The sequence below is a fragment of the Sinohyriopsis cumingii genome, chromosome 5 (assembly GCF_028554795.1).
Source record: "Sinohyriopsis cumingii isolate HCF-2022 chromosome 5, ASM2855479v2, whole genome shotgun sequence".
NCBI lineage: Eukaryota > Metazoa > Mollusca > Bivalvia > Unionida > Unionidae > Sinohyriopsis > Sinohyriopsis cumingii.
The window spans coordinates 154,768,178-154,783,500 of record NC_142965.1 but is presented as its reverse complement, the minus strand read 5'-3'; the positions used below and the strand labels follow the sequence as shown (position 1 = coordinate 154,783,500).

At 31.2% G+C, this 15,323-nt stretch overlaps 1 pseudogene across 1 annotated transcript in view; it reads right to left on the bottom strand.

The window, feature by feature from the left end:
- The window catches only part of LOC149800501 (DNA-directed RNA polymerase II subunit RPB1-like), a 271,243-nt pseudogene extending 258,611 nt beyond the window's left edge, over positions 1-12,632 (bottom strand). Inside the window, exon 1 of the transcript XR_016421394.1 lies at positions 12,509-12,632. The product of XR_016421394.1 is annotated as a DNA-directed RNA polymerase II subunit RPB1-like (transcript). The remainder of the gene's footprint in view (positions 1-12,508) is intronic.
- Positions 12,633-15,323: the final 2,691 nt, after the last annotated feature.

The window sequence follows — 15,323 nt, the reverse complement described above, 5'->3', positions numbered from 1 at the left end:
CATAAAGGAACAAAAATAACACATTTCTACTCTGAATGTCTAATTAAGGAAAGTGATATTAATAAAGTGAATAAAAATAACACATTTCTACTCTGAATGGCTAATTAAGGAAAGTGATATTCATAAAGGAACAAAAATAACACATTTCTACTCTGAATGTCTAGTTAAGGAAAGTGATATTCATAAAATGAACAAAAAATAACACATTTCTACTCTGAATGTCTAATTAAGGAAAGGGATATTCATAAAGTGAACAAAAATAACACATTTCTACTCTCAATGTCTAATTAAGGAAAGTGATATTCATAAAGTGAACAAAAATAACACATCTCTACTCTGAACGTCTAATTAAGGAAAGTGATATTCATAAAGGAACAAAAATAACACATTTCTACTCTGAATGTCTAGTTAAGGAAAGTGATATTCATAAAATGAACAAAATATAACACATTTCTACTCTGAATGTCTAATTAAGGAAAGTGATATTCATAAAGTGAACAAAAAATAACACATTTCTACTCTGAATGTCTAATTAAGGAAAGTGATATTCATAAAGTGAACAAAAATAACACATTTCTACTCTGAATGTCTAATTAAGGAAAGTGATAATCATAAAGTGAACAAAAAATAACACATTTCTACTCTGAATGTCTAATTAAGGAAGGTGATATTCATAAAGGAACAAAAATAACACATTTCTACTCAGAATGTCTATTTAAGGAAAGTGATATTCATAAAGGAACAAAAATAACACATTTCTGCTCTGAATGTCTAGTTAAGGAAGGTGATATATTCATAAAATTAACAAAAATAACACATTTCTACTCTGAATGTCTAATTAAGGAAAGTGATATTCATAAAGTGAACAAAAATAACACATTTCTACTCTGAATGGCTAATTAAGAAAAGTGATATTTATAAAGGAACAAAAATAACACATTTCTACTCTGAATGTTTAGTTAAGGAAAGTGATATTCATAAAATGAACAAAAAATAACACATTTCTACTCTGAATGTCTAATTAAGGAAAGGGATATTCATAAAGTGAACAAAAATAACACATTTCTACTCTGAATGTCTAATTAAGGAAAGTGATATTCATAAAGTGTACAAAAATAACACATTTCTACTCTGAATGTCTAATTAAGGAAAGTGATATTCATAAAGGAACAAAAATAACACATTTCTACTCTGAATGTCTAGTTAAGGAAGGTGATATTCAAAAAATGAACAAAAATAACACATTTCTACTCTGAATGTCTAATTAAGGAAAGTGATATTCATAAAGGAACAAAAATAACACATTTCTACTCTGAATGTCTAGTTAAGGAAAGTGATATTCATAAAATGAACAAAAAATAACACATTTCTACTCTAAATGTCTAATTAAGGAAAGTGATATTCATAAAGTGAACAAAAATAACACATTTCTAATCTGAATGTCTATTTAAGGAAAGTGATATTCATAAAGTGAACAAAAAATAAAAAATTTCTACTCTAAATGTCTTATCAAGGAAAGTGATATTCATAAAGGGAACAAAAATACATTTCTACTCTGAATGAGTAATTAAGGAAAGTGATATTCATAAAGGGAACACAAATAACACATTTCTACACTGAATGTATAACTAAGGAAAGTGATATTCATAAAGTGAAGAAAAAATAACACATTTCTACTCTGAATGTCTAGTTAAGGAAAGAGATATTCATAAAGGAACAAAATAAAACATTTCGACTCTGAATGTCTAATTAAGGAAAGTGATATTCATAAAGTGAACAAAAATAACACATTTCTACTCTGAATGTCTAATTAAGGAAAGTGACATTCATAAAGGAACAAAAATAACACATTTCTACTCTGAATGTCTAATTAAGGAAAGTGATATTCATAAAGGGAACAAAAATAACACATTTCTACTCTGAATGTCTAGTTAAGGAAAGTGATATTCATAAAATGAACAAAAAATAACACATTTCTACTCTGAATGTCTAGTTAAGGAAAGTGATATTCATAAAATGAACAAAAAGCAACACATTTCTACTCTGAATGTCTAATTAAGGAAAGGGATATTCATAAAGTGAACAAAAATAACACATTTCTACTCTGAATGTCTAATTAAGGAAAGTGATATTCATAAAGTGAACAAAAATAACACATTTCTACTCTGAATGTCTAATTAAGGAAAGTGATATTCATAAAGGAACAAAAATAACACATTTCTACTCTGAATGTCTAGTTAAGGAAAGTGATATTCATAAAATGAACAAAATATAACACATTTCTACTCTGAATGTCTAATTAAGGAAAGTGATATTCATAAAGTGAACAAAAAATAACACATTTCTACTCTGAATGTCTAATTAAGGAAAGTGATATTCATAAAGTGAACAAAAATAACACATTTCTACTCTGAATGTCTAATTAAGGAAAGCGATAATCATAAAGTGAACAAAAAATAACACATTTCTACTCTGAATGTCTAATTAAGGAAGGTGATATTCATAAAGGAACAAAAATAACACATTTCTACTCTGAATATCTATTTAAGGAAAGTGATATTCATAAAGGAACAAAAATAACACATTTCTACTCTGAATGTCTAGTTAAGGAAGGTGATATATTCATAAAATTAACAAAAATAACACATTTCTACTCTGAATGTCTAATTAAGGAAAGTGATATTCATAAAGTGAACAAAAATAACACATTTCTACTCTGAATGGCTAATTAAGAAAAGTGATATTCATAAAGGAACAAAAATAACACATTTCTACTCTGAATGTCTAGTTAAGGAAAGTGATATTCATAAAATGAACAAAAAATAACACATTTCTACTCTGAATGTCTAATTAAGGAAAGGGATATTCATAAAGTGAACAAAAATAACACATTTCTACTCTGAATGTCTAATTAAGGAAAGTGATATTCATAAAGTGAATAAAAATAACACATTTCTACTCTGAATGTCTAATTAAGGAAAGTGATATTCATAAAGGAACAAAAATAACACATTTCTACTCTAAATGTCTAATTAAGGAAAGTGATATTCATAAAGTGAACAAAAAATAACACATTTCTACTCTGAATGTCTAATTAAGGAAAGTGATATTCATAAAGTGAACAAAAATAACACATTTCTACTCTGAATGTCTAATTAAGGAAAGTGATATTCATAAAGGGGACAAAAAAAAACACATTTCTACTCTGAATGTCTATATAAGGAAAGTGATATTCATAAAGGGAACAAAAATACATTTCTACTCTGAATGTCTAATTAAGGAAAGTGATATTCATAAAGTGAACAAAAATAACACATTTCTACACTGAATGTCTAATTAAGGAAAGAGATATTAATAAAGTGAACAAAAATAACACATTTCTACACTGAATGTCTAATTAAGGAAAGAGATATTAATAAAGTGAACAAAAAATAACACATTTCTACTCTGAATGTCTAATTAAGGAAAGTGATATTCATAAAATGAACAAAAATAACACATTTCTACTCTAAATGTCTAATTAAGGAAAGTGATATTCATAAAAGAACAAAAATAACACATTTCTACTCTGAATGTCTAATTAAGGAAAGTGATATTCATAAAGGAACAAAAATAACACATTTCTACTCTGAATCTCTAGTTAAGGAAGGTGATATTCAAAAAATGAACAAAAATAACACATTTCTACTCTGAATGTCTAATTAAGGAAAGTGATATTCATAAAGGAACAAAAATAACACATTTCTACTCTGAATGTCCAGTTAAGGAAAGTGATATTCATAAAATGAACAAAAAATAACACATTTCTACTCTGAATGTCTAATTAAGGAAAGTGATATTCTTAAAGTGAAAAAAAAATAACACATTTCTACTCTAAATGTCTAATCAAGGAAAGTGATATTCATAAAGGGAACAAAAATAACACATTTCTACTCTGAGTGTCTAATTAAGGAAAGTGATATTCATAAAGGGAACAAAAATAACACATTTCTACTCTGAATCTCTAATTAAGGAAAGTGATATTCATAAAGGGAACAAAAATACATTTCTACTCTGAATCTCTAATTAAGGAAAGTGATATTCATAAAGGGAACAAAAATAACACATTTCTACTCTGAATGTCTAATTAAGGAAAGTGATATTCATAAAGGGAACAAAAATACATTTCTACTCTGAATGTCTAATTAAGGAAAGTGATATTCATAAAGGGAACACAAATAACACATTTCTACACGGAATGTATAATTAAGGAAAGTGATATTCATAAAGTGAACAAAAAATAACACATTTCTACTCTGAATGTCTAATTAAGGAAAGAGATATTCATAAAGGAACAAAATAACACATTTCGACTCTGAATGTCTAATTAAGGAAAGTGATATTCATAAAGTGAACAAAAATAACACATTTCTACTCTGAATGTCTAATTAAGGAAAGTGAAATTCATAAAGGAACAAAAATAACACATTTCTACTCTGAATGTCTATTTAAGGAAAGCGATATTCATAAAGGAACAAAAATAACACATTTCTACTCTGAATGTCTAGTTAAGGAAGGTGATATATTCATAAAATTAACAAAAATAACACATTTCTACTCTGAATGTCTAATTAAGGAAAGTGATATTCATAAAGTGAATAAAAATAACACATTTCTACTCTGAATGGCTAATTAAGAAAAGTGATATTTATAAAGGAACAAAAATAACACATTTCTACTCTGAATGTCTAGTTAAGGAAAGTGATATTCATAAAATGAACAAAAAATAACACATTTCTACTCTGAATGTCTAATTAAGGAAAGTGATATTCATAAAGGAACAAAAATAACACATTTCTACTCTGAATGTCCAGTTAAGGAAAGTGATATTCATAAAGTGAACAAAAAATAAAAAATTTCTACTCTAAATGTCTAATCAAGGAAAGTGATATTCATAAAGGGAACAAAAATAACACATTTCTACTCTGAGTGTCTAATTAAGGAAAGTGATATTCATAAAGGGAACAAAAATAACACATTTCTACTCTGAATGTCTAATTAAGGAAAGTGATATTCATAAAGGGAACAAAAATACATTTCTACTCTGAATGTCTAAATAAGGAAAGTGATATTCATAAAGGGAACAAAAATAACACATTTCTACTCTGAATGTCTAATTAAGGAAAGTGATATTCATAAAGGGAACAAAAATACATTTCTACTCTGAATGTCTAATTAAGGAAAGTGATATTCATAAAGGGAACACAAATAACACATTTCTACACTGAATGTATAATTAAGGAAAGTGATATTCATAAAGTGAAGAAAAAATAACACATTTCTACTCTGAATGTCTAATTAAGGAAAGAGATATTCATAAAGGAACAAAATAAAACATTTCGACTCTGAATGTCTAATTAAGGAAAGTGATATTCATAAAGTGAACAAAAATAACACATTTCTACTCTGAATGTCTAATTAAGGAAAGTGACATTCATAAAGGAACAAAAATAACACATTTCTACTCTGAATGTCTAATTAAGGAAAGTGATATTCATAAAGGGAACAAAAATAACACATTTCTACTCTGAATGTCTAGTTAAGGAAAGTGATATTCATAAAATGAACAAAAAATAACACATTTCTACTCTGAATGTCTAGTTAAGGAAAGTGATATTCATAAAATGAACAAAAAGTAACACATTTCTACTCTGAATGTCTAATTAAGGAAAGGGATATTCATAAAGTGAACAAAAATAACATTTCTACTCTGAATGTCTAATTAAGGAAAGTGATATTCATAAAGTGAACAAAAATAACACATTTCTACTCTGAATGTCTAATTAAGGAAAGTGATATTCATAAAGGAACAAAAATAACACATTTCTACTCTGAATGTCTAATTAAGGAAAGTGATATTCATAAAATGAACAAAATATAACACATTTCTACTCTGAATGTCTAATTAAGGAAAGTGATATTCATAAAGTGAACAAAAAATAACACATTTCTACTCTGAATGTCTAATTAAGGAAAGTGATATTCATAAAGTGAACAAAAATAACACATTTCTACTCTGAATGTCTAATTAAGGAAAGCGATAATCATAAAGTGAACAAAAAATAACACATTTCTACTCTGAATGTCTAATTAAGGAAGGTGATATTCATAAAGGAACAAAAATAACACATTTCTACTCTGAATGTCTATTTAAGGAAAGTGATATTCATAAAGGAACAAAAATAACACATTTCTACTCTGAATGTCTAGTTAAGGAAGGTGATATATTCATAAAATTAACAAAAATAACACATTTCTACTCTGAATGTCTAATTAAGGAAAGTGATATTCATAAAGTGAACAAAAATAACACATTTCTACTCTGAATGGCTAATTAAGAAAAGTGATATTCATAAAGGAACAAAAATAACACATTTCTACTCTGAATGTCTAGTTAAGGAAAGTGATATTCATAAAATGAAAAAAAAATAACACATTTCTACTCTGAATGTCTAATTAAGGAAAGGGATATTCATAAAGTGAACAAAAATAACACATTTCTACTCTGAATGTCTAATTAAGGAAAGTGATATTCATAAAGTGAATAAAAATAACACATTTCTACTCTGAATGTCTAATTAAGAAAAGTGATATTCATAAAGGAACAAAAATAACACATTTCTACTCTAAATGTCTAGTTAAGGAAAGTGATATTCATAAAATGAACAAAATATAACACATTTCGACTCTGAATGTCTAATTAAGGAAAGTGATATTCATAAAGTGAACAAAAAATAACACATTTCTACTCTGAATGTCTAATTAAGGAAAGTGATATTCATAAAGTGAACAAAAATAACACATTTCTACTCTGAATGTCTAATTAAGGAAAGTGATATTCATAAAGGGAACAAAAAAAACACATTTCTACTCTGAATGTCTAATTAAGGAAAGTGATACTGATAAAGGGAACAAAAATACATTTCTATTCTGAATGTCTATTTAAGGAAAGTGATAGTCATAAAGGGAACAAAAATACATTTCTACTCTGAATGTCTAATTAAGGAAGGTGATATTCACAAAGGGAACACAAATAACACATTTCTACACTGAATGTCTAATTAAGGAAAGTGATATTCATAAAGTGAACAAAAAATAACACATTTCTACTCTGAATGTCTAATTAAGGAAAGTGATATTCATAAAGGAACAATATAACACATTTCGACTCTGAATGTCTAATTAAGGAAAGTGATATTCATAAAGGAACAAAATAACACATTTCAACTCTGAATGTCTAATTAAAGAAAGTGATATTCATAAAGTGAACAAAAATAACACATTTCTATTCTGAATGGCTAATTAAGGAAAGTGATATTCATAAAGGAACAAAGATAACACATTTCTACTCTGAATGTCTAGTTAAGGAAAGGGATATTCATAAAATGAACAAAAATAACACATTTCTACTCTGAATGTCTAATTAAGGAAAGGGATATTCATAAAGTGAAGAAAAATAACACATTTCTACTCTCAATGTCTAATTAAGGAAGGGGATATTCATAAAGTGAACAAAAATAACACATTTCTACTCTGAATGTCTATGAAAATGTGATTTCTAAATGCCAACATGAGGACCCACTCAATGACCTTCTTGAACTTGTAACCCAGAAAAACCTATTTAATATTTCTCTTTTAGAATCATAAAATTAATACATTATTTAAAACATAGAAGATGTCCAACGGCTACTTTATTGCCTGCTATCCAATATGTCAACTTGCTGCTTCTCAAGAAATTCCTGGGTTTATAGTCTGTTTCTAAATTCTTTAGCAATTTTTTTCTATAAATGAGACGTTGTAAACACCTTACATCCTATTCATGATTGTTTCTCTTCAAAATAATAGCTTTTTTTATCAACTGCTGAACCTTTACTAATATTTTTTACTAGATCAGTTTGGTTTGGTTAACATGTCTTATTGTTACATTGAATTTTGTAAAACCAACTATAAATGGACCTAGTTTCTTGGCTGGAATGCTGACAGAAAGAGATCAAATTAATGTGTTTCAATCCCAAAGCATTATGCATTAGTATCACATTTTTTCAGAGCCATGTGCAGAATAGGCCAACAATTATCACAAGTCATGAAAACACATGGGTAGTATGCCATGTGTCCAAATTTGTATTATTTTGACCAGAATGTTCTGGTGACAATTGGCACTTTTCTAATGGTAAGTGCTGCAGTATTCTATTTTCATCAATTGGTCAAATTCGGTATGAACAGTCAAGTCATTAAGTCATGCTGTATCATTCAGCAACTACGCCAATAAGTCATGCTTTATCCTTGAGCAGCCAAGTCAATAAATCATGCTATATATTTGAAATAAATCATGCTATATATTTGAAATAAATCATGCTATATTTTTGAAATAAATCATGCTATATATTTGAGCAGTCAAGTCATTTAGTCGTGCTTTACCTTTCAGCAGATAAACATTAAGTCATGCGTTACCTTTCAGCAACTAAGTCATAAAGTCATGCTTTACTTTCAGTAGTTAAACATTAAGCCATGCTTTTATCTTTCAGCATTCAAGTCATTAAATCATGCTTTACCTTTAACCAGTCAAGTCAGGCTTTATCTTAAAGCAGTTAAGTCAGGCTTTATCTTTGAGCAGTTAAGTGCTCTATATAAACAACTGAGGCAAATAAATCTCAGATCATCAGGCATTCATATCAATACAGTATAAAAGAAAGGGAGATCACTATTGTGACTCAGATTATGAAACACTCAGTATTAACGATATATAACAGGTAATTTAGAATGACCTATGAATGTGAAATATGGACCATGACAGGTAATTTAGGATATGGGAAATATGATCCATGACAGGTAATTTACAATGGCATGTGGATGGGAATTATGATCCATGACAGGTAATTTAGGATGGCATGTGAATGGGAAATATGATGATAACAGGTAATTTAGGATGGCATGAGAGCGGAAAATATAATCCATGACAGGCAATTTAGGATGGCATGTGAATGGGAAATGTGATCCATTTTCATTTAATGAATTAAATAAATAAATTATTTTTTAAATTTTTACTAAACTTCTTGATTTTGCTTTATATATCACTCAGTATAAGACCACAGAGTTGTAACAATATCATTTTCTTAAATTTGAAATTGAAATGATAATGAAAGGATTGAACGGTGTCTGCATTTAATGGGTTAAAGAATATAAAACCGATTTCATTTTCTGGTCTTTATCAAGTTCAAGAAAGCTGCAGTGGTTCAGTCATTAGCATGTCAGACTCACAACCAAAAGGTAGTGGGTTTGAATCCTATCATTGGACCATCCTGTGTCAGCAAGACACTTTACTCTGATTGCCTAAGCACTAAATAACCTACTTGTGTTGTTGTGCCACAAAGCACAAAATCAAACCAAAATCTTTATTCAAGTATATTTTTTGCACACATACTTAAATTAAAATACACATGAATTTAACAACATTCATAAACAAAGACAATTACATCATAATTTGTGTAATTTCACTTCCATATTTGTTAAGACACAGCCAATTTGAGACCCAGACCAAGCTAACAATTCTCCAAAAGAGTCAGTGACCGAGGAATCAGAAAAAAATTAACTTACTTATTAAAAAAGAAAAAAATATATTAGAAATTAAGAGGTCACAGGAAACTCATGTCAAAGTCATGACACTTCACAAAATAATTAGAAAGTTAGGTTACTAATTTATAAATGTAATGATACATGCTTTGTTTTTAAAATTTACAATATTAGTAGAAAATTTGACTGGTTTCATGATCTCCAAAAATGACTGGTTTAATGATCTCCAAAAATGACTGGTTTCATGATCTCCAAAAATGACTGGTTTCATGATCTCCAAAAACTGGCTAGTACTCTATCTGCAGGAAATCTGACATGTTTCATGACCTCAGCAACCTGGCTGCTATCTAAGATGGTCAGCAGGAAATCTGACAGGTTTCATGATGCCAGTCACCCAAAATTGGCTGCTGCTCTAGCATTGTCAGTAGAAAATTTAACAGGTTTCATGACCCAATATCGCAAAAACTGGCTGCAACTTTAACAATTTTCTTAAGGAACAGAGATTTTTTTAAAAAATTCTTTCTCTTGAATTCTGCTTGAATCTGAAATATTATGCAACAGTCTTATTCATTAATAAAACATTTCTACATTGTTATTTGATCCCATGTCATCTGAATTCTGTTCTGACTTACAAATGAATACTATTCCAACTTACAAGTGAATTATATTCCGACTTGCAAGTAAATACTATTCTGACTTGCAAGTGAATCTATTCTGACTTGCACGTGAATACAATTCCGACTTGCATGTGAATACCATTCTGACTTGCCCCGTGAATACCATTTTCACTTGCACATGAATACAATTCTGACTTGCATGTGAATACCATTCTGACTTGCACGTGAATACAATTCTGACCTGCATGTGAATACCATTCTGACTTGCACGTGAATACAATTCTGACTTGCATGTGAATACCATTTTGACTTGCACATGAATACAATTCTGACTTGCATGTGAATACCATTTTGACTTGCACATGAATACAATTCTGACTTGCATGTGAATACCATTCTGACTTGCATGTGAATACCATTTTGACTTGCATGTGAATATAATTCTGACTTGCATGTGGATACCATTCTGACTTGCATGTGAATACCATTCTGACTCGTATGTGAATACAAGTCTGACTTGCATGTGGATACCATTCTGACTTGCACATGAATACCATTCTGGCTTGCATGTGAATACAATTCTGACTTGCATGTGAATATAATTCTGACTTGCATGTGGATACAATTCTGACTTGCATGTGGATACCATTCTGACTTGCACATGAATACAATTCCGACTTGCATGTGAATACCATTCTGACTTGCACATGAATACAATTCTGACCTGCATGTGAATACCATTCTGACTTGCATGTGAATACAATTCTGACTTGCATGTGAATACCATTTTGACTTGCACATGAATACAATTCTGACTTGCATGTGAATACCATTTTGACTTGCACATGAATACAGTTCTGACTTGCATGTGAATACCATTCTGACTTGCATGTGAATACCATTCTGACTCAAATGTGAATACAAGTCTGACTTGCATGTGGATATCATTCTGACTTGCACGTGAGTTACCATTCTGACTTGCATGTGAATACCATTTACAATTCTGACTTGCATGTGGATACTATTCTGACTTGCATGTGAATACAATTCTGACTTGCATGTGAATACCATTCTGACTTGCACATTAATACAATTCTGACTTGCATGTGAATATAATTCTGACTTGCATGTGGATACAATTCTGACTTGCATGTGGATACCATTCTGACTTGCACATGAATACAATTCCGACTTGCATGTGAATACCATTCTGACTTGCATGTGAATACCATTCTGACTTGCACGTGAATACAATTCTGACTTGCATGTGGATACCATTCTGACTTGCACATGAATACAATTCCGACTTGCAATTGGATACCATTCTGACTTGCACATGAATACAATTCCGACATGCACGTGAATAATAGTTAGACCTGCATGGGAATACAATTCTGACTTGCATGTGAATACTATTCAGATGTTCACATGAATAATAGTAAGACTTGCACGTGAATCTGATTTAGACTTACACGTGAATCCTATTCAAACTTGCATGTGAATACTATTCAGACTTGCACATGAATAATATTTAAACTTACATGTGAATACACATGTTTGAGCAATCACACCATTTGCTGTGAAAATACAAGAATCTTTTATGTTGTGGTACACACATTGTTTTATTTGTCATAGTTTATTTATATTTCCTGAATAGAGGCTTAGAAACAAACGAATAAACAATTACTGCAACTTTCATAACCAGGTATATATATTGCTGCTGAGTGTTGAGCCTTCTCGATTCTATCAACATCCTTAATGTAGTATGGATCTCAGACAGCACAACCACATGCTAAATCAGATCTGACAAGTGCTAGAAAGGCAGTTTATTTACATGTCTGCTGACAGTATCTGAGGTTTCTTTTTAGAAATAAGAGAGAGAGAGAGAGAGAGAGAGAGAGAGAGAGAGAGAGAGAGAGAGAGAAACACTAAAATAAGCATAAATGTGGCAAATACAGGTTTGAAGAACATGGCTACGGGCATATCTACATCCTATATGGAAAACGAAAGTAGTTCAAAAGTGATATTACCACTGTGGTGATAAAAGTGGCATTGTCGCTGGGACGATATAATTTTTCTCACTTATATATTTCATTACCTCATTATAAAATATATAACAAACGAGGAGCCAGTCTGTCACACACGTTGAAACATTTACGGCATTTCGTTTACGAGGAAGTCACCGAATACAGCTAATGTAGTGATGAAGATAATAATGACATAAGGACTCGAAAATCATGGATTTGTCATGTCATGTAACATATCACAACAAATTAACCTACAATTTCTTCTGGACTGAGGATACCAAACTGCATCCGCTTCACTTCTTTCAGAGAAGCAAAAGAGTCATCCATATACGCCATTTTGCAAACCGGTGTACCTTGGAAACAAGCTGGCCCAGGTAAGAGTCAGCCCTCGCGAGAATTTGTACAATTAATCGGAATATATCGTGGCTTTTGCACCTAAGTCTCATAGCTTCGCACTGTGTTACTTCCGAGTGGAACGATAGTGGTGGCGTTCTATAGATAGTGTGAACTTTGTAGAGAGTGACAAGTGTAAGGTGAAGTTGTTTGCATTTGCAACAAGCACAATGAGGAGAATGTAGGCATACCTCTATGTTACTTGCATGTGCTAGGGTTGAAATGTCTTTGGATATTGTACTTGTGGAAAGTGTACATCATCTAAGCACGGAGTTAACCAAAACATGCTCCAGTGTGCTCAAAATAAAAAAAGAATGAATTAGTCTTAAGAACACAATTATTAACAGTTCTTAAAATAGGGAACGCTAATTTTGCTAGAATAAGTTATACCAATACCCTGAAAGTGCAATTAATGAATAACCAAATATATAAATGTAACATAAGAAGTTGTTTTGTGTTGGGGGGTGGGGGTGTTTCTTTATTGGGGTGGGTGGGTTATACCTGTGAAGTCGAGAAAGTGAAAATGACCAAGTCAGCCATCATTGTGTTGGGGGGGGGGTAGTTTTTTGTTCTTTTGTTTTTGATTTTAATATTATTATTTTTTTACCTCTGAAGTCGAGAAAATGAAAATGACTAAGCGCAGCAAGCAATTTTTTTTTACAAGTGGAAATCTGAAGTAAGGCCGAGCCGTATACTCTATAAATCATATTACACATATTAATCATACACCAAAATATTGTTTTATTCTCCATTTGCCCCATAATGCACCATGATCAGTAAATTGTGTCAGTAGTTCTGTATATTTTTTTCGATATAGAATGAATCCGTAGCAACTCTGACCACAGTGGTAGGAAATCTATTTATCATCGATAACAAAGTTATAGAAACATAAGCGAGCATTGAAGATCTTAAATGAGTAAACTGAGGTGACTCACCATCAATATAACCAACAATTGTACCTAATCGTGTTCCGTTAGACAAGTAGGCGTTTTCTCGACTTATAAATATATTTCTCTTCGGCGATAATAAAATCATATTGAGCATCATCCAGAATTAATCGTGCATAATGTCGTTTATGATCATATGCTCCACCTTGAGTGAATTTACCGATTATTCTTCTACCGAGATCTTTTGCGGTTTTAGCATCATCAGGTGGTGGTAACTAAACCTCTGTCAGCTTCCGATATGACATAATAGCCTCATTTACGATCAACGATATTAGTATTTTACAATCAGGCATATATTCTAATAAAACTATTGGCAGTTGCGTCGCTAAGGGGGTGCGGGGGGTGCGGACCGCACCATCTCAGAGGGGTGACACCAAAATGAAAAATTGCAAATTTTACAGAGCACACACTGCTCGGTCTAGTCGGATTTCAGTCTGAAGGGGTGACACCATGAGTTTACCGCAATGGATGACACCAACCCTAGCGACGCCGTTGACTATTGGTGCCCAGAGTTTTTTTCTGAAACGTGCCTACCAAACCATACATAACAGATCAGATTAGGACCTTTAGCAAACTCGAATGATACGATACGAGCAAATCCGATCAGAGTAAAATCAGGTAGTGGTCCATTTATCGATACTCTGGTCATTTCGTTTGCGGGGTGTCCAAATTTAAAAAAAAAAAATATCCAGATCACTCTCCGTAACCAAGAAAACTTCCCGGATAACACGCAACCATATCAACCGAGATAACATCTTCGTAGTCATATTCGGTATTCCACAATCCACCATATTCACAGCAGCTTAGCTGCACGTCTTCGAGAAATTCAAATCGTGTTGGATTCCACGAATTTTTCTCTCTTGCAAAGTGAGCTGCAACTGACGGAACTGTAAAACAATTATTTAGTAATTGTTCACTATTCTCTGTTGAAAATTTCTGCTCAAGATTTTTCATTTCTTCATGAAGAAATTCTTTACGATATCTTTCGCCGTTAGGTCCTACAAATTGATCATATATTTCATCATCGGAACTCTTGAATAGCCATACTGATACAGGATCGTTTTTACTTATTTCGTGAATAAAATCAAACACATTTCTCCTCCCATAGTTCTCTGGGGGGTAAAATCTTACAGTTCGATCTCGTGGAAATAATATTATTGTTGTTGTCCACGCATGCGAGGTATGATCAATACTATTTATTGGAGCTCCCTTTTTATAAATAATGTTTCGAATAGTATAAAATCTCACCAGTTATCGTTTCTACTATTTTTGGAATTTTAGAGTTTCTTCTAACTTAACGATATCATTCATTGTAGATCCGGCGTCCTTGACTAATTCAGCCCATTTGTTTATTTTTTTCACGTCCTAGATCTGTTAACCCCTTTCCACGTATCGCTTTTCTAAAAATGTTCGATTACTCGTTCGGCTACAAATTCAGCTTTGAAAAGCTCATTGGAGCAAGATCATTAATGTTGGGGTTATTATTTAGCCGATAACTTCCATGAATAACCGCGGTCATAAGAAACGCTCGAGCGTAATATGGTCTGTCAATACCAGTCAACATTCCTGACTTTTAAGTTTTACTTAGCACAGCGGTTTTTCCATTATGAAAAACATGATCATGTTGTCACGAATAATCCACTCAGCGGAAACTGTTTCTGCTAGCACAATAAACCTTATTCTGAAGAAAAAAAATATCTTTGATCGTTGAGATAACCAATAATCTGTTT